Source organism: Plectropomus leopardus, chromosome 12 (assembly GCF_026936395.1).
Source record: "Plectropomus leopardus strain MGB_pleo_1.0 chromosome 12, ASM2693639v1, whole genome shotgun sequence".
Lineage (NCBI taxonomy): Eukaryota > Metazoa > Chordata > Actinopteri > Perciformes > Serranidae > Plectropomus > Plectropomus leopardus.
The window spans coordinates 19740864-19767293 of NC_142187.1; the positions used below are offsets into that span (position 1 = coordinate 19740864).

Consider the following 26430-nt stretch of genomic DNA (forward strand, 5'->3'; position numbering starts at 1 on the left):
TGGTGTTTTTTGAAACGTTGGTGTGTTTTCTGAGATGTTGCTGTGATTTGTAAAAGTTTGTGTTTTGACCCACATTTAAACAATACCACAGGTATTGTTTAAATGTGCTAGCTGATAGAACAGCTGATATCTCAGTTGACTGGCTCAGACAGTAATAACAGCAACATACCATGAATGAGCATCCTTTCAAGTAGTGACTGGCAGATGATATGAGAGATTAATCACAAGCCTAAACATGCAAAGTATAGTCTTCCTGACTGAATTATCACCAGAGCTTCATTTGTGTCATTTCAGCCATCAGGCGGATGAGCAAGGAGGCTCAGGTTAGGATTATTTCAGCTCTTGTATTTTTTGTCTAATCAAGTGCAACATGGCAGAAAGGTGGTAGCATTACCAGCACAAACAGCTTCTACTAAACCCCACACAGCCACCTCTTATGCATCCTGGCAGTGACTCATTAAAGTTGACTAAATGACCACAGGGGGAGCTCACACTAAAGAGGTGGGAGCCAAGACTTAAAAAAGCTACTGGAAGTAGTAGAACCCAGTTAGGGTTTACCACGCTAGATTTAAAAGATGTTTACTTCACATTTTGGTGGCTTACGCGGTAACATGCTTACCTCATGTTCCAGTGGCTTCCCTGCACATTTTCTTCACTTTACTTTTTGAGGGTAGCTCATTACAGCTGATTGCCATTTGGCTACATCCTTGCAGCCCCAAAAATGTTCTTCAAATGAGTGGAAATGGCACTTGAGGGCTCAAAATGCCACTGGATGACTATTCCTTTTGCTTAAATGACTGCATCACCATTGCTTGTTAACCCACACAGACCAGTTGACACTGCACCTAACCAGACTGGGGGTCATAATGACCATAAAACTATCCACCTGCTGGTGTTGTACCAGGGAGTGGAGCTTAACTCTGCCTGTCTTCGTGTTCGGCTATCAGAGCCAAGACACATGACGATAACCCAACTTTTTTTTTTTAGGCACATCATCAGCTAAATGTCAAAGCAATTTTTATCGTTATTGTCCCTTAAAGGGAAAAGTTATGCGCAGCCTTTCTTTCAGGCAAAATCCTCACACATACAGTGAGACATGCAAGTAAACAGGTGAGTCCTTTGGAGACAAGCGCTAATCTTTCCTGAGGCAGGGGTTGAGCTTTTCTTTCATGCAAAAGTAAATCCTGTATTGTTGACTGGGGCAGCAAGTTTATGTAGCCTGCCTCTGTGTTGTATTTTTTTCTTGTGGTTGTTTTTGAGCATAAATGAATACCAAATATAAATAATTGATACAAATGTCATCAGTAGCATCTTGGATGGAAATCATCATAGTGCAACTTATGTAGGAGCAGAATAGGAAGGTGTGCAGTTTTAAATCTGTGGTTAATATAATCATACTTTTCAATACTAGATAAGTTTCATTGATGGAATAAGGGTAAAGAATAGACTCAAGTACCTTAAAATACTATAAATTTGTATTTAAGTGCAATACTTGAGTAAATGTACTTAGTTACGTTACACAACTACAATAATAGCATGGTGCCTCACTCTCACACTGTAGCACCTTGAATTCAGCCAGTGCAAACTCCGGTGTTGGGAGGTGGGTTCATCTCATTTAGCAATGATTTTAATTTACGTTATATGCAAATGTTAATGTTACCTTGTGTTCGGTCTGCTTCGTGTACATACGTACGTAGACTGGATGCTTTCTGCAGAGATACTGAAGCATAAAGTTATATAAACTAAACTATGCTGAGAACTTTCAATGTGTTTCATGCCTAAAACATACATTAGCAACAAAATGCATTCAGCAATGAGCTGAAGTGGCTATGGAAAGCTGGGGCAGCCGCTTCGAGCTGCAGCCATTTATTCTGCTGTAAAATGCGACCAAACTAAAAGTTAGGCATAGGTTAGATTTTAGCAGCAAATTGTAGGAAGAGATTATTTGCACCTTAACAGTAAACAGTCTTCTGACCCCTGTTGTGACATGTTGACCTACTTTATAAAAAATGTCCTCGCCATTGATAAACATGAAATAAATACGCACTTTGCCGCTACTTGGTGTGTTTACGGCCCTCTCTTGAAATCATTTCATCCCTAGATTTGGGATCTTCCAAGTCAGAAATGTTGTGTTTACAGTACACTGCATCATTTTGTCTTCATATTAAAAAGTAACAGTGTTTTCTCGTCATGCTGTTTGAATTATTAAAGATGCAAATTAGTATCTCCAACAACAACAAATGAAGGAACAGTATCTATATTTTAAACTACTCATACGTAAATGTTTTATTCCCTGAGATCTGTTGTTGCAGAAAGCTGGATGCCATTCTTGTGTTCAACTTTGCAGATGTAATCAACAGATGCTAAATAGGATCTGCAATGGATATTATTTGGAATATGATCCATGGATGCTCTGTGTCCATATCCTTTGGTGGGACACTTTGCATATTTAATGCATTTGGATGGGGACACGCTTTACAAAAATCATTCTGAATATTCATTCAGTGAAATACTGTGAAATTTCAAATTGTGCTGTTGATTATGTTGTGGTAATCTTTTTGATTTCTCATTATGTTAGCAGGTTGTTGATTCGGGTGTTCTCTTTCTTTTTTAGTCTTTTGACTAATTATACACACTTTCAAAGGCTTGCATGAAAATACACACACACACTCACACGCACACATGCGCACACAATTACGAAACGATTTTGCCTCATCCAGCAGCATACAGACGTCCAAACAGGGAGCCAGGCAAGAGGGCACAGGGGAGTTTCTTCACAGCAGGCACAAAGCGCTGCATGAGAAAGTGCCTTTAATTCTAGTGTATCAGCCTGAGACAGATTCCACCTCAGAAAAGAGAGAAAAAGAGACATTTTGAAGCAGTATATAACTATGCTTACTTACAGAATTGCAGCAATACTTTTTTATCAACCTTTTCATATTATAGCATATTAGAGTTATACTGAAATAATGACCTTATTGTATTTTATTTCACTTTTTAGCTAATTGCACTTTTTAAGAGCTTAGTTTACTCATTTGGGGCAACGCTGGTTGAAAAAAGGATAGTTATACGCACATTGCGTAGGTGCAGAGCTTTCAAAAAACTTGCATGAAGAAAAAAGGTAACACCTACACACTTACTCCATGCCATGGAGTAAGTGTGCAGGCGTTACCTTTGCTGGTTGAAGCCAGAGGAGATATAAATAATAAAGAAAATGCTTTTAAAATAAAGCACACACTATGGTATAAAAGTCGTTAACAAATCCAACAAGTCCAACTGAAAGTTAAACTGCTTTTTAGGTCTGCTACAGTAAAATATATGCCCTGTAAATTACCTGTCCTGTGTTCTCAGTTGAGAAAAAAATCAGACAGTATAAGGAAGAAATGTATGTTTTATATTTTTTTTGGTTTCATGATGATGTCCCTAGTTCGTAGTTTTGAAATGATTTTTCAGTACCTGCATCTATCTTATTTTGATACAGGCAATCAAATCTTAAAGAAGGACATCACTGCTAGAAAGATAGTTTTTCATAAAACTGTTTTGGAGCAGGAAACAATATGGTGGCTGACTGAAACAGAACCTTGATTTATATTTGATCAGCACTGCAACATTTACTTTTGGTCTAAACTTAGGAGAGATGGACCGGTCTCTTTCTTGATCTGCTTCTGTTGTTATGATACAAAGCTGGTTGAAAATCGACAAAATATGCCTTTAAGCAACATAGCGTAACGTCAGTATTCTGTCATAGGCAGAGCCGAGTACACTGAGCTTGACTGCAACTGCTACACAACACAAGAGCACAAGAACAACTTTGAACAGTAACCACTTAGCTTTACTGATCAACTCTCCTTCTTATCCAGCTTACAAACATGAGCAAACACACGTCTTGACCTGCAGCTTAGCTTGTTGAAGTGACCAAACAAACATCCATCTGGGAAAAGTGCACTGCAAACTGCAGTTTGAAGGCTACATTGCTAATTAGCGGCTCAGCTGCAGCACATTAAACAGCATGTAAATGCACCTGCAAATGTCACTTCTCTGTGGTTAGATGCCATGTTTCGTACTCTTCAATACCAACAACAATGCGCTGTGTTAATTTTTGGCATTGATTTGCAAGAAAAAGGGACTACGTTGTTGAAATAGTGACTAATTTGCGATGTAAGATGCAAAAGTGCTTTAGATGCTTCATCATAGGAATATTTAATTGGCATGTGGTGCCCCTAATTGGAAGCAGTAGAGCTAGGCTATAGACCACAGTGTGGCGTTGACAACTTCATATATAGCAAGCTAGATGAGTGAGGCGCTGTTTCTTTGTCATAACTCACTTGTTTAGCCCGTCAGATTACTCACCATCTGCTGCGGTCCTGTGAGAGGCAATGCATGTGACTGGACAACATGCAACAAAGAGAGCTTCCTGTCAGTCTGCTCAAACAGCTTCAAATTACTGCAAAAACATAACAAAACAAACACCCTCAAATGTCAACTTTCATGAGTGTGAGTGTATGATTACAGTCAATTTAGTAAGTCTGATGTTAAATTGGCAGCTCTACATTGTCTTGTCTTTTACAGTGATGGAAGACCTGCAATTATTATGTAAATTGGACACCAAAACTGCATTTGATTGGATCAGTTATTTGCAGTATTTTCCAAATGAGTAAAAAGGATTTAGTTGTAAATTATTTATTTAATGTCCTGCAATTAGTTCTCTGGAAACCAAGCCAGGCATTACCAGTCTGAGGTGAGTGTGTTACTTAAGTAACTTTTCAAGTGTAGATAGACTGAACAATCTGACTACAGTGGTTTCTTAGATTTTTACCTCAGATAAAAACGTAATGTAACTTCATATTTACTCGGAAAACTAGATAGTATTTCACCTTTTCACCCTCAGGGCGCGGCCATCTCTCAACAAGGTAGTTGGTGACGTTTGTGACAAAAGTGGTTTATTACTAGGAACACTGAGTACAACGCTGTATTTTAGACTAATTATAGGGATACTTTCCTTTCAACCAGCTTTGTATCAAAACAGTGAGGGCACCCTATGTAGATGAACTGTGGTTAACGTCTCTCTATTTAAGATATGCCAAGATATCCCTCCTCCCCCCACAGCTCTCAGGCTGTTGCTTGAACTACAGGCTGTACTTCTGCATTTTTGTATTGCCCGCCACCCGTGCTGCCACTGCGTACACAAACAGTATAGAGCTGGATCAAGAGACTTACCCTCCCTTCTCTCCCTCTTAAATGGACCAAAATGTGATTAAATGGCAAAACTAGGCAGTGCTGATCGAATATAAATCAATATAATGTTACTGCACCCCATTTCGTTCCCAAAAGTTTACAGCAATATTTTAACGCCCAGTTCATCTGTAATAGTGAGATAGCTCTCTGAGGTTTTACATAGTAAAAGTTCCTCCCATGCTGACACTTTCTTTGCACTTTTTAGTTTATTAATTTTCTCAGTGATCATTAAAATAAAATGCGGATACGGATAATTGGCAAAATGCCAAATATCAGCCCCTAGTGTTGGCCAGGCTGATAGTCCTTTGACCCCTTATTCGTAATAGTGAGGGCAGAAGAGGATCTTTGATTTTGGCTTGATTGAGTCTGAGGATTTAGTCACTGAATGACTGACCTAACCTCATGTTTATAGTTTTACTCCATTTTCATTTTACTTAAGGCTGTTTTTTAGGTACACCTCTATCTGACCAGCCAGTGAGTACAAAATCTATGTCCAATAACTATTCTCAAAAAAAAAATTCAGGTCATCTGGCCCATTTTCAGGTCACGTATCGCCTTTTCTTCTTGACCTGCTTACGACATACTGTCTGTCTAGTTCAGGCATTTCCACGTGAACTGTTTACATTCTCCTTGGGAGTGATCAGATAAACCAAAAACATAAACAAAGATTTATTCTTTTACTGTTGCTGACTTTTGTTGAGTGGATTAGCCTGTAACTCTGTTTGAACTCACAGCTTATAGTGGGTCATCAGCGTAGATAATACGGATAGTTAACACCAACAGGCTGCTGCTCTGCTCACATATTCAGCAGGAATCATTTGCCTCCATTGAGTGGTAGTCAAAGCTTGCAAAAAGTATCTTTAATGATCCCCTCTGCACTGTAAGACTTATGAATAAAACACACCAGGATCGATGAATTATTGACTATGTGTCATCAAGTAAGGAAACCCCTAATGAAAAAGTGATATCAATCCAGGCCGTAATGCAATGTATGCAAACAAAATCCATTTACTTTATATGGTCACTAATCAAAAGAATTATTACCCTGACAAAATATAAATGTAACTTGGGCACAATAAAAGAGAAAACAAAGAAATCATCTTTACAGTGCACTTATTCTTCAACAGCAGCCTTTTAGATTCTGGGAAACTGCAAAATGCCTGTATTGTTTTGAAGAAACCTTACATGTGTGGCACTCTAAGCCTGTGGATTGTTTTAAAAAAAAAAAATCAATACTTAATCACAGGGTTGATAATGATACCATTAAAATACCCCCCCAGTGGAAAAAAGAGAGATTTTCCTCTGTATGTCTACCTAAATGTCATGCAAATCTGAGCATAAATACTGCCTGTGAGTCAGTAATTGACTACACCCTTCAATAACAGCCATGCCCCCCCCCCCTACATCTCAAATGTATAACACCCAAGTGCACATTTCCATGCAAATAGGCTAGAATTGCATCACAAAATATTTAAAATACTCACATTATCGCTCTCTGCCTGTGTCTGCCTTCTAAAGCTAAATAGTGAAGTGGTTCTGGCTGTCTATTTCTGAAGAGCGGTGAGGCATGCGCCCATTTTCTGTCTTTCCCTGACAGCCCTGTGATGTGTACAAAGCCCCCATTCCTCAGCTGGGAAATCAGCCTTACTACAGCCCCGTCACAAACAATCAGCACTCATTACCCACTACACAGCACTACATTCTACCCCATTTACCTGCAATGTCTAGGGTGTGTGCTTGTGCGTCACTCTGCGTGTTTTGGTGCGCGGAGCTTATGATGATTTCGTTTGTACACAATAAATTGTGAGCACTTGTAGGTTGGATTGCAGTCTCTGACTTGCTGAATGAGCTCTATGGTCAGATAGTGTGTTGATGCTGCCGAGGCCCTCTAACCTTGCATTGAGTAGACCAACTGTCAAATTCAGAGAGGAGCTTTTGTCGGACGGGTGCGGTGCCCCAGCGCTGAGTACTCAACCAATTACCTCCCCTTCACACATAAACATGTATGCCGTGTTGTTACTCTCTCTGTCTATGCCTCTTTGAAGGACACGATGATCACAATGCACCTCATGTCAGGGAGAGGGCCATTCCAGGAATTGAGTGTAATTGGTGAGGAGAGGTGTGAGCTGGTTGCTCTGTGTGTAAGCAGATTACAGGCAGGCATAGTTGAGACCCCCTCGGGGCGGCACAACATGGCTGTTGGTACGTGGTGTGTAAAAACAAGCATGCCACTCATGAATTATACATGGGAGGATGCCCAGCAATGAAATTGGGAGAGTGGAAAAAACAAGGGAGTACAAGGAGGTAAAAATAGGAGAAAGGCTGGAAAGAAAAAGGAGGAGAGAGCCCCTCGCTTCATGACAATTAAACAGAAAACAGGTGTAGCCAACCACCAGGAAGCCAGCCGGAATTTGCTGAAAGCAGGCAGCTCCAGCGCTTCTGCCATTTTGCATTGTTCACAAGTGTTGTTGCTGTTTTGTGTACTTACCCTCCTGCTAACAATGAGTTTGTTTTGCATAGTCCAAATCGTTGCTTATCGTGTTTGCCAAAGAAAGGCTTCTTCATGCACAAGCTTTTGTTCTCTCTTGGAAGTGAGTCGTCTTTAGGATTAGTCTCTTTCATCATTCAAAATAGGTCCCTTTTTGACTATTAAGCTTTTCTCAGCACACTATGCTTCACTGCTCATTAAAAGAAAATACTCATATATACATAGGCCAAAATCTTATTAGGCAAATTGACTCTGGATGTTTTCTTTTCTAGAACTTTACAGGGTGTGGACTGCAACTCCTGGCAGTCACATACATATGAAAAATAATATAATTACATATTTAAAATTGAATATCAGGCTAATATCACTTATAGAGCTTTTAGGAAAACTATTGATTCCTGGAAACACAGATTAAGATTTTTTTCTATTTGCCACAATGAGAACAGAAACTACTTTTTGAGAACATTTTATTCCACTTTGTGGCTTCATCTACATATTTGCACAGGATCAATTTATCCTATTTGTCTGCAACTAATCTTGCACCCTACTGTCTGCCTAATATTTTGCATGCACATATATGACTATGTTAAAGGACATCTCGTGTTTACGGCGATTCACAATTATGGCTTAACAAGTACTTTTGAAACTTGATTACTAAAACTCATCAAACTTTGTTTAAGCTATAGAATAATGTACAACACACTGTGTTTAGCATGAATGATTATTATTGTCATATAGTACACTTACACTTTGAATGGATTAAATGATTTAATAACGGCAGAATGGAGGAAGGGAGTGAAAATATTGAGGGGAAAAGAGACAAGCCAAAGAAAAAAGCAGACAGTGTCTAAAATCTGGGATTATTACAAGCTGAAACAAATTGAAAACTAAAAAAACTAGCCACAATAGCACAACATTAATGCTTCTGCACTCAGTGAGTGTACTTTTGTAGTTACTCCAATTCACTTGCATAGACGAGCACACAATGTGTTTTTACTTTTATTCTCTGAAATATACATATCTTGTTTTTGGAACGATGACAGAGAAACTGTGATGGTAAATTGTTTTGTGGATTCGACTTTGTGCTTTATTGTTGTCAGTGTGTTTTGTTGTGTGTGCTGTATTCCTGCAGGTTTCATTCTTGTTAGGAAACAAAGACAGTTACTTGAACACCCTAATTCACTCTGAGATGTCTTATTTTCTAGGCTACAATTGTAATTGAGCCTGGCATATTAAGGAAATAGAATACATATTCAAATATGGGGCTCATTATAAGATGGGGGGTGCTTTTAGAAGAGAAAATATGCTGCGGAAGTTCTATATTTGTCTCTTTTTTCAGCGATAACTTGCAGTACAGTCAGTCAGTGGGCAGAATTAACAACCTCTGCCTCAGATAGTGGATCATTAAATATGCATGGACATTAGTCCCGGAACAAGGTGCTACAGGATTGATTTATTCAGACTCTGAAAAAACACATTCACAGCATAATCTCTGCATTCAAAGTTATTTTGACTGACAATGTGGCAGACATGTTCATTTTATCAGTTCATTTGCTTCTCAGTTATCAATGAATTGGAACGTAATGGCTTATCTCTGTCATACTTTTTTTTTAACCAAAATTACAAGGCTGCTTCACCGTGGGACCCAACCAGTGGCACATCAGCCCATTGAGAGTGTCACAGTTGATAATGATGCTCATTTCAAGACACATGACAAAACAAAACAAAGTCAGCACGTAGAAAGGCAGCCCCCGATCGAGATTGTCCAGTGCCAAATGAGCATCGCCAGTGCAGCTTTAGCAATTCAAATCACCTCTCCCCTGTGCTTTGCATTAGGATGCGGCAGAGAGAAAAACCTTGATAATGGTTTTCATTTACCCCCCAGCCAGACTAATCACACCAGCATTGGTTCCACTCACTACTCTGGCTTATGCATTAGAAATACTGCAGCCCAGCACTGTAGGTGACAGTGGAGCAGGTTAATGCCCCCGCATCATCCTGTGTGCCAGTGCCAGCTTTCACCACACAAGCTCGGGGCAGCAGCGCAGAGGAACTTGGCAGATTGTTCTCAGCACATACAGAAAAGTCACACATACAGTAAACACAGCGGTGAGTGTTTATTTGGAAGTGCTTTTGCATGCTAACCTGTGCAAACTCATCACCAGGGGGCAGATGCATAAACATTGCACACACACAGAAAGCATGCATATGCCATTTTTGTCATATTTATAAGAAAAGAATGTGCGTACCTCACATGCACTACAAATCATGCATACACACAGTTTTCTGGAGCGAGCAGAATATGATGCGGTAAAGCTGAGATGGAAAAATAATGTGAGAAACCGAATCTAATATGCATTCTTAACCATTTGGGGTGTTTCAAGAGTGCATATTTTGCATTCTGCACAGATAGTAATTTAAATTATGTGCATTATAAGCTTAGTTTTTAAGGTTGTTGTCCCATTTTATTATTGATCTTTTTACTGTTTTTTTCCTTGTATTATTATAAAGTATTACTGTTGTTAAATAAATTAACTTTCCAATGTTTGCGGACAGTGATTGAGATACAGTATTACTGCTAACGAGGGTGTAAAGGTGCATTTGGGATGAATCAGAGGATTAATTAAGTATTGGTGCTATAAATAGATAATGGCTGTGCATAAGATTGCTACTCTTACATTGCCGGAGGACCTCAACAATGGTATTTGGTAGAATTGTGCTTCATCTTTGACCAGGGAGCTGCTGTAGGAGTGGACATCAAGTGTGTGCAGTTTTGCACAACATGCTTATTTACAGCGTTTCAAGTTTGGTTAAAATAGCACTCATACACATTACTAACTTGGTAGGTACGCAGAGTTTAGTCTTTAACTACAATTTAATCCATCTGTTCCCAGGAAGACAGTTATTGTACAAGTGCATTCCTGCTCATAAGTGTTAAGTCAAATACTTGGATGAGTTGACTATCCAGATTGTGTGCTTTTTATGAATACAAGTATCATCTGAGTAAAATGTGTGAATGTCCATACGTGATGAAGGGAAAATCTCATTCTGGTAGCTGTGATCAATCTCTTGTGATCAAAAATGATCTGAAGCTCAATCGTGAGATCGTTCTGTAAGCAGTTTTTACGAGTTGAGGGACAATAATTATGTGCACACACCGTAGGTGCGAGGCTATAAAAAGACAGCATACACTGAGGAAAAAATACACTTTTCTCCATGTCACAGAAGTTTGATTGACACAATGTTTTGATCCTACTCAGACATTGTCAAGTCAAAACCTTTTTAAACATTTTGACCTGTGGAAAGATCCAAGTAGGATCAAAATGTTGTCTCATTTAAACTGTTATGGCATGGCAATATATCAGTTAAACCTGTGGCTTGTTCCACCTGGGATGAACTGCTTAAGAGAGGAATTTTGCTCCAAGAGTGTGTCGGGTGTGGAGGGTTTGTGTGCATTTATGTCCACGTGTGTATCATCACTGTCAGTTTTCTCCGTGTGGTGCAGTGCTGTTGATGACACAGAAGTCCTGGAGCTGCAGTGAAACACAGCTAACGTAATCTTATTAACTCAGGCATTTAAAATACACTGAATTATTAAAGATACATTTGACAGTATCCACGGTATGTGAGTGGAAAGCCGTATGGATTATTCATCCTTATTTTTATTCCTTCATAAATATCTGGGGCAGTCAACATTCTCTCAGAGAATTAGATAACTGGCTTATAATGTGAGTCAATTCTTTTAGCAATCAGGCCCAATTCCATCCTGCACTGAGTCACAGTTTGTTCCAGCAGGTTTAGTACATTTATTTTGGTTTAAAAATAGTTAATATAAAGTGAAATTACATTCAGTCATTGCAGCATTTTCTGTTCACTGTTGTTGTGTGAGTGTCCTGCTGATTTATCTTAGCAGTGGCCATACGGTTCTGTGGCTGACACTAAAACAGCCCTTGCAGCTAGAAATGGCCACCAGGCTTTTGACAATTAATCATTCAGACCTGAAGGTTCCATTTGTGGATTTTGTGTCCATTTGCCACATGGTCGAATAACTGAATAAGTCAACAGCAACAATGAGAGAGAATTTGTTCTTGGCTGAGCCATCTCTCAAAATAACTCTCCTGAGGCTGAAATTGAGACGATGAGAAAGCGAGAGGAAATGGGAAAGCCAAATGCATGCTGACACTGTGCAACGCCATACATGCTCAGCTGTCTATGAAATAATAAAGATGGAACACCGAGGTCATACTTTATTCAGTGTAAAAGTCTCTTGTGTTCTTGTCGTGTTAAAAGACTAATAATAAACCCTGTCCATGTCTGTTTCTGATTCTGTCCCCCCACAATATCTTCATAATAACGTCATGCCAAGTCCTCTGTGCTGCTCCAACGCTAAATTAAAGGAAAAGAAAGAACAAAAATTACAAGAACAAGGTTATACGGCTTCAATGCAAGGTACAACACAGGCCGTCCTTATCAAAGGCATATCAAAGTGATTTCAGAGGTGCATAAATCTACCAGGAAATGAGGAGGAAATGTAAGACAAAATGCTTAAATTAACAGCGTGCATTGATTCCTTACACAGATCTGAAAGTTTTTCCTCTTTTTTTCGACTGTGACTCAATTATCTGTGATTTTAGGCTTAGGGATGTGCTGCTCAGGATTTATAAACAGGAAATTCTAATTACAACAATGATGCAAGGACAGATTTTCTTATTGTTTGCCATGATGGTTGATTAGGTGGATGAACTCATTAAACAACATTCTCCTGTATAATTAGCAAGATGCTGACAATCCACTTTAACAAGGATGATTATAAATTAACACTTAAAGTCCCAGACAGGCTTGAATTTTGGAACTGGAATAGCTTTACTCTCTAAATGACCCTCTGTAACTTTGCTTGGTATATGAACAATTTGGCAATCAAATATGCCAACAACAGCTGTGATAATAGTGACTCTTTTAAAATGCCTAACACCCACTGATTGACATGCTAGGTAAAAGTAGAAAGAATTATTTACATTCTTTTGGGGAAGACATGCCGGAAGACGAATAGATGATATACAATTATAAAGGCCAATTAAGCACTGTAGCCCTGGGAGACACTTTTGTCTAATACTAAGAAATAAGAAATAATAAGAAGAAATAAGTACTGTCTTAAATCCAATGAAGAGCTTTTTGTCCATCACAAATAAAACAAATTATTCCACTTTTGTTCGATTTATTTTCTTCTCCAAGTTAATTGTTTTACATTGATAAAGCTAAAACTTGCAAAATGCATTCTTGTCTTAGTATCTCACACATAATATATGGGTAAAAGAAAATCTGCTTTTCTAAGATATATTTTGTTATTATTATTATATTGTTATTCAAGGGTAAATTTATAACTTTCCTATGTTTTGTGTCTGAGTGACTACAGCCTCCAGCAGTCAAACAGGCTGTATTGTAACCACTTGGGGCATTTGTGCACCACCAATTACGTCCACTTGAAGTGCTTATTTTTGCCGCAGGCATCTGACAGCATTATGGCAAGGATCCTAGAGAGATAGACTCTTTTGTTTGAGATTAAGATCCTTTCTTTGAGCCCAGAAACAACTCTGAAATCATTTATCATCAAACCCAACAGATTCCATTTAAATTATCAATAACTTTAGTACTGTATGAAACACTTTATTCAAAGTCAACAGAAATCAAGTAAAACTCACAAAACAGTCTTGGTTTATATTTCCACTGTTCCAACAATCATCCAGCTCTGGTTTTGTGTGAAATTAACCCGTATTTAAACCAATTAGACCAATTGTGATGGCAAATTCAGGACTTTTTCCATTTAAACAAAAAGAATCTTACTCATTAAGAAAAACCTCTGGGAGTCTACCCATCATGTTGTCAGTTGTAATAATAATCTGAGCCTGTTAGTGGCAAAAACAGCCAATTACAATTGGACTGAAAGTAAAAGTTTACAAATGCCCAAGTGGTTACATTGCAGCCCGATCTTTCCCACTAGCTGGAAAGGTCTCTGTTAATATTTCAAAAATTGTTGTCTCCATTAGTCACTGAAACACAAAAGTATGAGAAAATAAGGTCCAGGTTAAAAAAAAAAACACCAAAGTTATCACTATACAAACTTTCCGAACATGTTCTGTGTTTGTGTGTGTGTGTGTGTGTGTGTGTGTGTGTGTGTGTGTGTGTGAGAGAGAGAGAGAGAGAGAGAGAGAGAGAGAGAGAGAGAGAGAGACTGTATGTACTTATCTGCTTGAATGCTACTTTACTCCACCGCCACTGATGTGCTCTGTCAGGAAGCAGCAACATGGGTCTCTGACCTGTCACATCGTGGCGTGGCATTGTTTGATGATAAGAGAATGTTGAGGACACTCTGCAGGCTCTGGGGTGATCGAGTGCTGTAGAGGTGCAGCAATACTGCCTCACATTTGTCTCGGGCTGTGGCCGAGGCTGTCACAAGCTGATGTTTTTTTTTCCAAACTCTCACTGTAGCTTCTTCTCTGCCTGCTCTGTCTTCCCCACCTCTTTTTCCATTTGAGTGGTCAGACCCTTCATCCTCTCTTAAGTTTCACAAAATGGAATTATGCCTTCGTCCATTGCTTTCAGAGTCAGAAGACGTATTAACTTGTCCATGCTGGATTGTCTTCTTGTTTTTCTTGGAACTCTCAGAGTCAACTGAGTCACGTCTTTGCTTTTTTTCCCCATTTCTTGGCTGTTCGTTCACATCACTGAGATCACCTTACACTTGACTTTCAGTTCATCCTATTAACTTCAGGCTTGCTTTGCAGCACTTAATAATGACTTAAAACCAGACGGTCTTGAATGAATTCATTGAAAGAGTGACTGACTGCAGGATCAAAGTTATTTGGGTTTTCACAATCCTTCGTCGCTCTTTAAGACATCAGGTTGTGAGCTTGCGAGCCACAAGTGTGAGACATTGAAATGAATCAACAGCAGTCTGTGCTGGTTGGAATGTGGCCTTCGCAGTTTTTGTACCGTACGCTGGGTTCAGGGACTTCAAAGCCCTTTGGCTAAACAGGAGAACTGCTTCATCGGTGAGAATGTGAGAAAAAAAATAAAAGGCTCCAAGATCATCCAGCTTAAGGCTGCTGAAAACACATAAGACAGGTTGGTGGTTTCAGTTGTTAGTGCTAGCCTTGAGCTAAAAAGACCAACACTGTTCTTTCTGTAGTGTCAGTTGTGCTGGTAGCTTGTTAACTTTATTCAAGCGGTGCTTCAGCATTGATTTTTGCTACTCAGGTATGGCTTTAAGTTTTTCCAAAAACAGAAAGAAGGTGATTTTCTAAGTTGTGATCCTACTTCTGATTCAGCATTTATCTCCCTGAGCTTATATGTGATAGGTTATGACTAATGACATAAGACAAGACTCCAAAAAAATGCCAATGTCGCAGCATGTCAGCTGACCGTGTAAACAGGCAATAGTGACTGTCAGATGTTTACACCTTGTTCTGCTGCCCCCAAATGGCCAGATAAAGTATGAATGCAGCCAGACCTGAGTAAACATTGTTTAGCTTTGCCAACTGAAAGATACCTTAACTATAGGCTTTGTGATATATAATAATATTACAATATGTATTATTTATATTTAATATTTTATAATAATAATATTTTTTGCCCCATGCCTGTAACTGGCTTTCAGTAACAATTACATTTCAGTGCTATAAAAATCAAGGCAATAGAATTCAGGATTCACTACATTTTTCAAGTGACTTTGTTTTCACCATTTATGAGTAGTGCTTGTTAAAATGTGTGAAACTGGTCGATTGCTTGGCCTTCAGTGTTGCTGCAGGCTACAGAGAGCGAGCTATCCCCAGCATGGTGTTCAGTGGTTTAACAGTTGATATGTGTTGCCTCTCATTACACTACAACAGCGTTCATAGGTAAAGTTACATTCATTGATGCTTGAAATGTTTGATTTTGCCACAATGTGACATCTCCGGTCTCTTTGTCTTCCTCCATAGACTATAAAGAAGAAGTGGACTCAACTGCCGTGACGTCAGCTATTGGTGTGTGGACTTGCCTCAAGTTAGGGATTTTGGCCATCACCACCTTGTTTTTGGAGTAAGGAGTGACCATGTTTGGATAAGATGGTGGAGCTGTGGAGCAGTGATGGATGGATCTTCCTGACAACCCGAGGACACCATGACATGTCAGTAACAAGGTAGGCCACACCCTAAAACATGCCCTGCTTTATCTATTTTAACACCAGGTGGTACCGTAATTTACTACTGAACATCATACTGTATTGAAGAACACTTGAAACTATCTATTGAGACATTATAATTTTTCGGAGGTAATAAATCCAGGAAAAAGGAGGGTCATTTTCTCAAAGGCTGCATTAACGCTGGCTGTTTAAGGCGGGAATTCCACACCGTTACCCTGCCTCGCCATTCTTTATATAATGTTGAATTGCAGAAAGAGGGGACAGAGTGGTCTCGCCGCTAAGCTGGGACCAGAGGTAGTAACAGCGCCATAATGAGGTCTGTGTAAAACCTAAAGCCGGAAGTGTGTGACCATGGGTGGTAGAGTGTGACATTTTGACGACGTGTTTATGTGTACGACCCACCGCAGGAGATTTAAAAAACAGCTGTAGCAATCAGTGACTAATACAAAGAAGAAGAACAGCAGCCGTAATCAGCTGTCATGACACAAGATGTCACTCGGTTGGAATTTTACAGGAATGTCAGCCAGCATTGAATTTTCTCAGAAATTATGTTAAGAACAATTCTACATTTCATTATTTGATTTACCTCCAACTAAGTTACCAAATCTTAGCATTCCTCTCTCATATTTGCTGTTGTTACTTTTTCTTGACATCTGTTGTATTTGGAGTCAGAATGTGGCTGAGAGGCAGTGGCTCTCGTCAACAATACACATGGCTGATCTTTAAAAAGTGTCTTCACTGCTGTCCAGATCCCCTTTGCTTCTTCGCTGCTCTGAATAGAACATTATCTTCCCTCCCTCCATGTACCTTCTATCTTCTCTGCCCTCTCTCCCGCTGATATGCTGTATGACAGCTAAACACTGTTGCCTGCACCCCCACTGATTTTCATCAAAATTGCATGCATCACCCAATCTCTCTTCTGCTTTATATCCACCTGTAAGGCAATATGTGCTTAGGAAGAAGCAAAGGAAAGGTGGGCTTGGCGGCTGTGATGATAATGTGTCTGTTTTGGGCACGCCAGATATATTCTCTGCCACTGAAGCAATGTAGCAAAATAATGTTCCATATTATTATTATTATTTTAATATTCCTTGAGTTAAGCACACAGTGAAGCCGTTGAATAAAATATCAGAAATTAGATTAACGAATTTCAAACAAAATGCAAATTTAATTAATGAATAGATTATGAAATATTTAAAGAAATATGAAAAGATTATGAGATGTGGATTCAAAGAGAAAAATCAACATCCAATAAAATAAATCAATATCTATTTAATCTATTAAAAGCCAATTCCAACTACATTCATCTTTACGTATTATTCCCCTGTGTATGTGTTGGTGTTGGCTCTGCACTTTTTTCCCCAAACATGTTCTTCTTGCTATCTTTATAATTCCGATCATGAAAGGAGAGGGTATCTTCATTGTTTATCTCTAATAAGCCTGCTTGCAAAGCGTGATACACAGTAGTATATTTAGATAGACCACAGATGTGACTGTTGTGATTTTTTTGAATTACCTCAGCATACAGTAGAACTCTGCTGAATCAGCAATGCTTATGTACACTGGATCCTTAGAGGTGGAGTAGTTACCTGCTAAAATTTCCCAGCAGTCTGACATTAGATTTCGATAGCTAAGAAAATAAGAGGCCTACTTATCTGAAAAGGTTTAAAAGGTCATACATTTATTATTTAAAAGGTATCATTATTTGTATATATCACTTAGAGCTGTGTATTTGCAAGGATCCGGTGATACGTTACCTATCATGATACAGGATTATAATTCAAGATATTGTGATACTGTAAGCAAGGTTATATAAAGCCTTTTTTTAAACCAAGTTTGAGAGGTTGAGATTGAATCTTGGCGATGTGAAAATCAGTCTGTTGCTTATCTTTAACAGTTTTCACTGGTTTAAAAAACCTGCAAAACGCAATAATTTTGGTGAAAAATCATTAAAAAAAAAAACAAAACACAAACACAAAGTGACTACAAAGAGATACAAAACTACAAAAAAAGACAAATTAGCCCAAAGAGACACAAAACCACAAAAAGATGCATAATGATAAAGAAAGATGCTAAACAACCACAGAAAAAAAGAGGCAAAACTAGCACAATGTCTGTGTGTCTTGCTCCTGTGTGGGAGAAGTGGTGAATAACTGTGCCCAGGGGCTCACTGTCTCATAATCTGCCCATGACTGCCATGATTCTCTAGCATGTGCAATTGAAAAATCGATGTGTTTTTGAGCATCAATCACAAAACGTAACATCACCATACTCAAGTGTATTGATATTTTCTTGCACCCCTAATATCACTCAAAGACAGACAGAATATAAGGCAATAAAGGAAGATATAATCAGAAATATGTAAAGAGAAAGACACATAAACAGGTTATTGTCTCGACACAGCTCTTGACTGCATATGTGTTGCTCCATATTTAGAAATGTCTCCAAGCATCTCTGATTGAATCAGCATGATATCAGATTTGGTGAAAACATGTGGTGTGCTGTCATCCAACATAGAGCTGTCAGAATGCACCAAGACACGCAGAGTGCGAATTGTGAAGGCGGCCTCATGTAGCGAATGCCCTCCTGTCTCCAAGGACTGCCACCGGTTCTGTTTGGCTCTTTTCCTAATATCATTTAATTATTTATTTTTTTTAGTGACACTGAGTCATAAATCTCCAAGGACAAGAACAACATGATGAGCAAATGTGTCGCCTCTTCCCCAGCCAGTATATTACATTATGGAGCTGTATATTCAGCTCTGTTGATTTTGCACCTCAGTCTCAGATAGCGTTGCCAGAACACGGTGGGTCAAACTGCTTTTAAAGGCAAAGTAGAATAGATTATTTGATTAGTGCTGATTGTTGCCAGTTCCTACCACACCTAATGATTATGTTTTCCTCATTTGTGATTGTGTGAGACTTGCACAACATGCCTCTGGCAACAAGATTAACAAATTCAGTTGACATGCTCTGTGTGCTAGAGCCCAGCAGTACCAACTGGGATTTGCACTGTATGCAATTAGCCGCGGGTCTCTGCTGTACTTTGAGCATTGGAATACGTACTGTACATGGATCACGAGCACCATGTCGGCTGCAGGAAGCGCTGACCCTGTGGCAGCCTCTCAGCTTACACTTTTCATTCTTGCCAAGTTGCTCTGCTCCTGCTGGGTCCCCATCCTGTGTCTGGATCGACAGTCTAATTTCCATGTACTGAGTTCTGAAGAAAAGGCCAACTGTAAAATATAGGGAGTGCCCCCTGTCTTTGAATCATACTGTGACTCTGTAAGCTAAGAGGACAGTCTGTGTCAATCCCAGGAAAAAACTTAAGGATGGAGTCACAAATGATCACCTGAGCGGCTTTACTGCACCAGGCAGTCCCTGCGTGTTAGAGCTCTGTTCACAGAAAGAGAAGGGATAGAAATACATTTCCTCTCAGTGGAGCAGTGGAGGGACATTGGCTGATTTTTGCACCGTGAAGATTCCTGGTTCTGACAGAAGGAAGCTCTGCTGCTGTTAAACCCTGTGACGACTTGTAGCGGTCCAGCAGAAGGACAGGTGGCCTGTTGGTGTGACCTTGGCCTGGGGCCAGACACCTTGGCAGGAGGGGACTATAAGGAGTAAGTAACTGGGACCAGCCATGGAGGTACAAGTAGTGGATTAAATGCTTGAAGTTATTTAAAGGGTGGGTCCATCTGCGTTCTTTCTTTGGTTTTCAAATTAAAATGCCCACCTAGCTGTGAGCAATAAGCTGTGATTTAGGTTGGTGGTGATGGCTAAAAATAATATCAAGAACTGAAAAGGTTAGTTCAGACTTTTTGATGTGTGGTTTTATGAGGTGTTCATCCATATTCAGTATTTTCACCACTTCACCTTGCTGTCAGACAGCCCTTTCACAGTGGATACTGAAACCATTACATTGCCCTTTTCAAAGCCACCACATTCCTTTGACAAAAACATTAATTTTACCTTGCAGAATACGGGAGTTTCTGGTCTACCACCACCTAGATTGCTTAGTTTTTTTGTGTTATTGTGTGATTTTTGCATCTAAACCACTTTGACGTCCGCACCAGTAAATTGCTTAGCTGTTGTGCCGATTAGGTGGATAAAGGAGCATAGTTTATTTGGATGGTTGATTGTCAAAGAAGAATTGGTTCAGTTACTGAGACCCTTTGCACACCTGGTATTAACATGCAATTTGGATGTTCTGATCACAAGATGACAGTGCTAAATACAAGTGTAAATGACCATCAAGATGCAGCGTGATCCGATAACTCAAGAAGGGCTAGGGGATATGTAACAACGTTACATTTTAATAGCCAATATCTGCTGATATAGATGACTTTCCAATGTTACAGTGCATAATAATAATAATATTAATAATAATAAAACTTTTCCTTTAATAAAGATCCAGCATATTGATCTCTGTAAATGAGGACTCTACTCCATTTATGGAAATATTTGTCTATTTCAAATTCACTGAAAAATGTTCAAAAATCCAATTTAAGCACTTAAACATAATGTGCCTCACTTCAATGGGCAAATAATGACAACGATGCTCATTTTGCAGTAAAGGAGTACACAGGTGGTTGCATTTGATGGTGTGGAAAAGGCCACATAGAATCATCTGGTTTAAGTGATTTAAAAACTGCAGATTCTCCTAAGTCCACTTTTAGTTGGCAATAAGAAAACCCACCAATCAGCAGCTTTCCTCCACCCCATACCCTGTCATAGCAGGTCAGGGAAATTGGAGAGGAGCAGTGCAGCACTTCATGGAGTGATGTGAGGACGATTAGTGGCTAAAGAGTAGGCATGTCTTGGCAAAGTAAAACCCCACTAAATGGACCATACTACTCTGCTGAACTGAGCCAGGAGGTCCTGACTCCCACCATCAGTCAGACTTTCTCCTCTGCAAGCTAGAGTTAGTGAAAGGAAGTGGTCTGGCAATAAGTGAGCATCTGCATAACTGGTGGAGGTTTGACAGATCCCCCTCCTGAGCTTTATTTTGGCCGGCATTTAAGCAGTTGTGGTAGCATGAGCTTAGGCTCTATGGTGAAATCCCGGTCTGTCTGCCTTCGAGTAATGACACATTGGCCATTGGCCGCCATGGTGAAGGTTAAACTGCCGATTTGTGTGCCATTGGGATGTGGGACCAAAACTGGACTCAGTCCTCCTCCTTATGTTGGTAAAACCACAGTGCATCCTCGGAGCAGATCACACAGATGGTCGAAAGAGAGATAAGACCTGTGAAAGAGGAGTTCATATCTTTTGTCTCCGGGGTGATGATATTTAGCCAAACCTGTCTGTTGCAGATAATGATCAATGCTAAGACATGGCCTGTGGCGGTAGCAATGCAGCAAGACAGGAAATGTAACTGACCACACATATGAGATTTATTCTGGCTGAGAGAGGGGCCTCATCTGCCGGAGCGAGTATGCAAACCTATTGAGACAGTTGGAGGCTAAATCCTGCATGTAATTAAACTTATGATTTTTAGTCCAGTACATGGGAACTATACTATAATTATATTACTAAAAGATAATTATTTTTTTTTATATATAACAGAATACTAACAGACAGAAGACACTAAAATTAGCTGTCAGATAATCGTCTTAATGAAAGCACAGTCACTGTATATAAACACCATAAAAATTATATGGACATCCAAGTAGAGATCAGGATGGTTAAATTTAGCATATGCACCACAGCTGTTTTTGTGTCCCTGTCCTCTATGTTAATGAAATGAAACTGTAATTATGTAAATCGCCTCCCTTGCATTGCATTTCTCATTCCTTTGTCTTCTATTCCATTTCGATCTAAAACAAGGGCTCACAGTGCATTTTGTAATGGACATGTCAGGTAGCACATATGCTGCTTAAATGTAATCTGCAGGATTTGATGTCTGGATTTAAAGCCCAGTGAAAACAGCATTACACACATGCAGATGCACGTGCTCAAAAGCACCTAAAGCTTTGGTGCAGCTGAGCTCCCATATATACGGATGCAAAACAAGCTGCAGCAAAAACAGCAGTATTATAATGAATAAATGCTTTTCTAGAACGCTTTTGAGGTAATGCGTTGTTAAGCACCTACACCCTTTTGTAATAAAAGACACTGTCATGAAAAATGAAAATTCTGATGAGAAAGTCACTTCTGTAAACCCAGTTAATCAATCATGGAGAGCCTACTGCATGCAGTTAGCCGAACCATTGCACAAAACGACTTGATTACAGTTGGTGTTGATTTAAAGAGGTGTGATGTTGAACTGACGTGAACTGCTTGCAAATTTTGTGACCGACCAAGATCTGGCTGTCATACCTGTTTAACACTTTCCACCTCCGCCTTGTATCTGCATAAGAACACCACTCAGATCGATTCGGAGGCACAGAGGGTTGTAAGAATGGAAAATCAATGGCCTCAAACATTCATTATGGGAAAAACAGCACCATGGGGGTTGCGCTTTTACTGCCTAGGGTCAGGTCGATAAGTTGCAGAGTCATGGAGTTCACCTCTGATGTACAAGAATGAGTTATTTGAGTGTCACCTTTATCTACTGCAATGAGCCTTTTATGTGGGCGTCAGTGTTACTGAAAGGATTTGCCAAGTCAAAGGCAGTAGGAGATGCAAACACCGCCTATCTTTTTTACTCCAGGTATGAAATATTAAGTGGAGTTTTAACGATAGCTGTGTGCACCTCAGCAGGAATCTGACAGCTCTTAAAATACAGGGCAGAGGTTGGAACATGGACAAATGGAGGGCCCGAGGTATATAGGGAAGTTGGATTAAAGCTGAGGGAGCTCTCTTGCCTGGAGAAATTGAAGTCAGCTCCCTGGTGAAGATTCTGGATTCAAATTGTTTGAAAATATCAAAAAAGGACATCGTACAATGTGCAACACATGTACAAAATATAAAAAAAACGATGCTTCCTCCAAAATCCAACTTATTTTATTGCATGGTTTCTGTGTAGTGGCAGTTTATTTAACTGCTAAGATATAATTGGTGAAAGGGGGGAAATAGATGTCTGATCCACGTCCTCACTCTCCCCGTCTATCTTCCTTTGCTCTTTCTTCCATTCTTTTTTCTTGTCCCTGGATAGCAATCAATAGTTATTATCTGCTGAGTGTCGCGATAGACACTGCACAGAGCCCCCATTCTGAGTTGATGGTGCTTTTTCATTATAGCTGACACTAGTCTAAACAAAGCAGGCCTATTTCCCTGCCACCAGACAAACACCGTCTCCATAATGGCACCAGATAAAAGAGAAGCAGGAGGGAAAATTGAGTTTCACATAATGGGGAATCACTAACTCGGGACCACTTCTTTTCCCACTCCATTTTTTCCCTGCTTCACCATCTTTTCTATGGAGAATTTGGCAAATACGCAATAGGACTGGATGTTAATTTCTTAGCTTTTGCCATTGATCTTTTCATTCTCCCATTCATTCATCCCGATTATCCAGCCCAATAATGATTTTGTTCATCCATCAAACATCCATCCATCTGTGCATCTGTCTGTCTCTCTGTCCATCCATCCATCCAACTGTCAGTGTGTAGGTTGGTAGGGGGTGAGGTTGTTTTGTTTTGACGGGGTTGTTGTTTCATAAAATAAATAAATGATATCTGCGCAGCGGAGTGGAAAGCATAACGAATGGCAGTTGGAGAAAAGGCAATTTAGGGAGAAGTGCACTGGCTGGCGAAGGAACAGAATGGGTTTTTACTGTGAAGTATAACCAATGCATTACAAAACACATCAGAGGTTTATTGAAAAAGCCAAGTACCCCTCACTCCCCCCTATGAAAATGGCCAACATTATCATGGCCTACATGGTTAGGCACTGAAAGTCACTTTCAGAAAGTCAGGGGAGAGGTTTTTATTGCGGTGGCACACAGAAATGGAAGAGCCCAGGTGAATGGCAGAGCAAGAGGTGGTCGTTTTTCAATTCACTTACATACATAGGTGCAGATATGTTTCACAACACATGGCATGGGGTCACAGTGGAGTGATGCATTGAGATTTTTTTTCACAGCACACAGCTTTGCTATTCACATATTTCATAGACGTGAGACAATGACTAGACCTTTGGAGAAATGTTTCAGTGGGCAGGTGTCTAAACAGAGAATTTATTTACTCTAGTAAAAAGATATTCTCAGTAAATGATCAAACCAGCTTATAAAAATACCATCCCTTTGCTCAGCTCTAAAATAAAGTCAAACATATTTCTCATTATTGAATGAAGTAAACACACACATTTGAGATTGCCCGTTTAACCCCTAAGTAAGTGGGCTGATGCTTGAGTGGCAGCTGAGCCAGCAAATGTACTAAGTGTAGGTGCACGGTGGCTAAGAAGCCAAAAACAGGCAGCAGTTTGTTAGCATTTGGCATCTAAACTGACTGATGTTTGGATTTGCAGTCAAGTTTTTAGTTTAACGTTTTACAGCCAAGTAGCTTATTAGCTATCTGCTGTAGCCAGCAAGCTGTCATTTGTAATTCACTTTTGCCCGGTGAATGTTTGTTTGGTAGCTCATTCAGCAATCAAGGTGCAGCATAAGATATGTGTGCTTGTAAATAAGAGGGAAACATTAGCTAGGAAGCTAATGTGGGTTGCACTTCAAAGTCTATAGCCCTCTTTATGTGTCATTTCACTGTCTGGCAGTTAGTGAGTGTTACTGCCAGCCAGTGATCGAGTGGTGGAGGTTACTTCCTCATGCATATATGTACTAAAGAGGTAAAGTAATATACTGGGTAAAGAAAATGAAAAATATGCAATTTAATGTCAGTTGGACTTATTTGCGACAAAATTGGTACATTTAAAGAACCAGCACAGCAGTTGTAGTAAATGTTATATAAGAAAGCAACATGCTGCTACAAGAAATGTGAAATGTCCAGAAATGAGAGCTGAAAAAAGTTTTTCATACCAATTGTACTGACTAATAACCACAGTATGAGTAATAACTTGCAGGCCATTAGGATGCCCAAGGGTTACTACCATTGGCATATCACACATGGGCAATAAAAGCCCTAATGGAAATACTAGAGTCACCAAGAATTATAAATATTTAGATAGATATGGTCTTTGCGCTTTTTCCAAAGCAAAAATACATCTTTAATTTAAAGAGAAAAGAAGAGCCACCAGAATGATGCACATACAGAAATGAGAGACCCAGCCGATATCATTCTTCTAAGTCTGTCCTAAACTTATCCACGGTGACATCCAGTATGGTTCTAGCTTTATTTATTCCTCTTTTTTAAGAGCAGCGGATTCACATACTGTTAAGCACCTGACTGGAAGTATTTCATCATCTGCAGTCATAATATTATATACCTATATCATAATGACTTCACTGTTATAGGCATTCCTCTCAATGTTATCTGCTATTCTTAATACAAACTTTTCATGGCCACTTAATTACATTAACCCAAATAGCAGGCTGTACCATACCAAATAATTTATTTCTTGCTTCCTCTCTCATGATAAGAAATGCTGCACTTCGCTCACTGCAGTGTAGTGCACAGTAAGTGTTGCACACAGTCAGTGTGAGGGATAAACCTCATAGCAGAATTAGAAGACAGTTTTGTGTAAAATACGTGGTGGTGGTCCCATCTGACTGCTTTCATTTCTCCATACATTCTTTTTCCTGGCGAGATCCCAACTTATTTTGAAAGTCTTATTAAAGAGTTGTGGCAAGAGGATAAGTTTTTTCTTCTCTACTCCTTTGTATCTCTAGTTACTTCTGGTAGGGATGGACAATATTAGATTTTTTGCCGATATCTGATATGCCGATATATAACAACTTATTTGGCTGATAACTGATACTGATATATGTCAGTGGAAGTTTTTAACCAAATGCTATATGGAGGGTAGCACTTCCACATATTTGGGTGACGACACTCTCCCCCTATGAGGACAATGGCACAGCCAGAGTTATGTGGTTTTAAACACTAATCGTGTTGACGACCTCATGATCCCATATGTAAAGAAAACTAGCAGGGCAGAGAGGTACAGATGCTCGTTGACAAAATTTTAGATTTTTATACAGGCATTATAAATGTTCGCTGTCAGACTTGAAACAATATGTGGTACACACACTGAATGGCAGCTTATCCTGATAAATGCCAAACATGTTGACATTTTAAGCAGCTGCTCCTACCTCCCAAATGGTACTGCCTACATGTTACACACTCCTACTGTGCTTCTTACATACTTACTAACTGCACAGCCACAGTGCTGCTTTCTCCCTCTGTCACTCCTGCATCCTTGTTGATGTTTATCATATTCCAGATATATACTGCATATGCTGGTGGCTTTTTCTCTTATAGCCATTTGAGCATTTATTGTGACATACCTAGAATTGCTAGTAAGAGAGTGTCCTGCCAAGAAGAATGACAGAATCAGTAGTTTCAGCCTGTTCCCCAAAATGACTTAATGATTCGGTAAGTGTTGAGGTGACAAAGCCCTCTAGCAACATTTTAATTATGACAGGAGCAAAGGAGGAAGTAAGATGACGTTATTATAGAGCAACAAAGTCCAAG

At 39.5% G+C, this 26430-nt stretch overlaps 1 long non-coding RNA gene across 1 annotated transcript in view; it reads left to right on the forward strand.

The window, feature by feature from the left end:
• Positions 1-26430, forward strand: part of LOC148188092 (uncharacterized) — a 197247-nt gene that overhangs the window by 48520 nt on the left and 122297 nt on the right. Inside the window, exon 2 of the long non-coding RNA XR_015778143.1 lies at positions 15700-15899. This is a non-coding gene — a long non-coding RNA (uncharacterized LOC148188092). The remainder of the gene's footprint in view (positions 1-15699; positions 15900-26430) is intronic.